General features: G+C 39.7%; 1 non-coding gene across 1 annotated transcript; it reads left to right on the top strand.

Moving 5' to 3' along the window:
- Positions 1 to 972: 972 nt before the first annotated feature.
- On the top strand, positions 973 to 1076 carry LOC123838020 (U6 spliceosomal RNA). The gene has a single exon (XR_006789363.1). It is a non-coding gene; the product is annotated as a U6 spliceosomal RNA (small nuclear RNA).
- The last annotated feature ends 2447 nt before the right edge of the window (positions 1077 to 3523 follow it).

Raw genomic sequence — 3523 nt, 5'->3', positions numbered from 1 at the left:
AAATAAAAAATAAAATAAAAAAGAGTAGCAGGAGGCATAGACTATCCATCCTAGATTCAGGATGGGGTCCCATCTTTGTCATTTGCCCTCGAAGACAAACTACTATCTTCTCTCTACTCCAGGCAACTCACCCTAATAGATGGCTTTTACTTATACTATTATAGAAAAATTTTCCTGGGCACTATACAAGCTCCCAATATAGATTTAACATATTTTGTTACATCTCTTCTCTCTATCATAGTTTATTTACAGAGATAAATTCATTATAAATATATATATTATATATGTCTGTGTATGCTGTACGTATACCGACAAACAGACTAATTTGACATCCCATTTTATTATCCCCACACACAGTGCATAAGCAATACTAAATGAGGGGTGAAGTTATTACAAAGTGTCACGGACAGCAAGCAGTGACCTTTGAAAAGTGAGGATTTCCCTAAGTCTTTCTCTGCACAAGATCAGAATTTATTCTGCATATGTTCTGTATTACAACTCATAGCATGGAAATTTCAGTGACAAAACTTTGTAAGAAGGCAGAACATAAAAATGACTGACTTTTTTCAGGAAGAGAAACTCCTCTTTAGAAAGAAACTATGTCACCAGAACCAAAGGCATGTATCAATATTTTCTGAGTGAATAGTAAGTTATTTTCAGGCTAAGATGATATAACTTCTTTTCCTTCTTGAAATGTCACTATGAATAAGACATGTCACCTAACTCTGGTCAACTGGATAGTGCTGGGTCAAGTGTGGTAAGACAGGCCCAGAAGTAAGGGTTGCAGGACTCAAGATAAGAATAAAATCAGAGTGACGCCTGGGTCATTATCTCAGGGTCCTGGGATCGAGTCCCACATCGGGCTCCTTACTCAGCGGGGATCCTGCTTCTCCGTCTGCCTGCCACCTCCCCTGCTTGTGCTCTCTCTCTCTGACAAATAAATAAAATCTTTAAAAATTGAGTAAATTTGGAGTGCTCGCTTTGGCAGCACATATACCAAAATCGGAATGATACAGAGATTAACATGGCCCCTGCACAAGGATGACACACAAATTCATGAAGTGTTCCATATTTTTTTCATGTTTTCTGCATATTAAAAAATCCTATTGTACCAATTGGTAAACTATTCAATGCCTATAAAATGAAAAAAAAAAAAAAAGTAAAATTGGAGGCCAGCATACCGAATGTCTCAATATTTAAGTTGTAAATCAAGCTACCGCACTGTAAAAAATGATTTATTCTCTTACTTTGACATGTGTCACTGTCATTATGACAAAATTGGAAATATGTCCAAATCTACGGTTTTTGTATGACTGGATGTCAGCAAATTATCAAAGACAAGCACATTAATTTTTATTGTGCACATCTCTGTGTTCTGTGGATGGTCCAATGATACTTGGATGATTAATGTAATGGGTATAGAAATTTAATAGCAATAGAGTAAATATTCTATAAACTAAAAAATTCATAGTACTATGCAAAATGTTCCACAGCCACCATATGCAACTGCTATGAATACCACGCTAGTCTGAGAGTAATCCCTGGAACCATGAATCAGAACCAGGCAGAATAGCAAGAACAATAGCTGTTCTACTGGGAAAGGACACTTTGTTAGGAAAGAGTGAATATGCATTCCTATTATCTGCAAGGAGGGACTTGATAAATCACTCCATATGTTTTCTCATACTCAAGGGTTTCTGCTGTTCAAAGGCTGCCTTCACTCCAAAGTGGTTTCTTTTTCCAACAGCAACAGAGACCCAGATATAATCACTTTTTTCTAGGACACAGGGCACAAAATAGGCACGAACATTTCCCTAGAGCCTGAACAAGGTTAGTCCCAGCGGGAAAGTCTATGGTTCCAGGTTGTTCTGTGTCGGGGCTGAGTGCTGGATCCATAGTAAGGCCACCTGTATTTCCTTATAAAATTCCTTTATACTGGGTTTGTGATAGGCAGGCCCAGAAGTGCAGGACACCTTTTGCTTGCATGTGAACTCAGTGCTGGACTTAGGTTATTTCCCGAGCTCTTTCACAGATGTGCAGAATCTAAAAAGGCTTAAGACATGAACAAGCTCCTACAGAAAGCTATTATTATGGGGTTCTTTGGCAGACTAGAATTTGGTGATTGTATGTATAGATTATTGAGGTGGTCATTGTTGCCACATGGGAATACAGTTCTAGAGTCACTTCTAGCAAAAGGGCTTCAGCAATACTTTTTTCTCACACACGGTCAAGTCTATTCCAGGGGAAATCAGGTTTTCTCCAGTGTTTTGTTTTGTTTTCTTATGAGAATTCCTGATCCAACTGAACTTGACAACTCCTTGATCTTGAGTCTTGTTTTCTTGCTCTCCTACCTCTATATCCTTTCACCCAAAAAACCCTCTGTCACCACTGGTTTAATTCCAGTTTAATTACAAACATTTCAATTTCTGATCCATCAAAAGTTTGGTCTTCCCTAAGTATGCATTTCCCACTGTAGTCTCATAATACTTTACAGGCTCTGAACAATGGCTATCTGTTCCCTCCTGCTAGGCTTTAGAGAGCTGCCATGTGTTTATCTTTCTTTACACTTCAACAAGCACCCCTCCATGACTCACATACACAGAAAGCCAAAAGCCCTGAATGGTTGTTTATTCTCACCAGCTGGATGACCCTGCACGTGGCTCTCAGCATGGGTGAGGATTAGAGATGCCGGAGAGGTGTGGCATGTAGATTTAAGCACACACAAAACTGCATCCACTTGCGCTTTGCTTAGATCCTCTAAGGAAGCTGAGTTAACTAGGAAACTCAACTCAGCTTGTCATCTTTGTTTTTCCCCATTTATGCTCAGATGGGAGAGGAAGGATCAGATGGGATGGCCAAGAGAAATCCAAATACAGTGGGGACTTGTCATTTTCAAGTGCTTACAGCATAATATTCAGCCTTTAGAACTGATGCTCAGTGGATAGGTAGCACACGACTCCTGATGGCCTGATTAGATAAACTTGCTACACCTGCTTCAGAGGTGGACAATCTTTTACTCCAACATGAATTACATGTGAGCTCTAGGAATTGTTCAGTTTAGAGCTCCTCAGTCATCTGGTTATTTTCCGCCTAGTTTTGTGGAGTTTTATCCTATGCATGCCCAGTATTCAGCAACAGACACATGCTGGATTTCAGTTATATAAAGATCATCCAGTGGGATGTCCAATAGGCAGCCTGGATATATGACCTGAAGATGAGAAATGTTTGGAGATTTGGAGGTCATCAGTGTATGGTCCTCGAAGCTGTGGTTATGGAGAATATTGCTCAGGAGAATAAGCAAGGATGAGGATACCAGTATTAGTGGGATAAACAGTGAAAAACATAGTTAGAGACGAGGAGATCAAAAGGAAACTGGTCCCTCAGAAGTCATTTTGTTTATTGGAGATACCCATCAATTCTGGTCTCAGGGAGAGTATACTGCTGTCCTTGTGGAGGGTAACAATTTTATCCTGCCCCTTCCTCTCAGACATCTGAAGAAGGCTGGGTAGGATCACAAGATAAA

This window comes from Mirounga angustirostris, unplaced genomic scaffold (assembly GCF_029215605.1).
Source record: "Mirounga angustirostris isolate CCGP_5_RB_7025 unplaced genomic scaffold, mMirAng1.0.hap1 SCAF_8, whole genome shotgun sequence".
In the NCBI taxonomy this organism is placed as follows: domain Eukaryota; kingdom Metazoa; phylum Chordata; class Mammalia; order Carnivora; family Phocidae; genus Mirounga; species Mirounga angustirostris.
The sequence above is the reverse complement of the archived record's forward strand: the minus strand, read 5'-3'. Positions and strand labels throughout refer to the sequence as shown.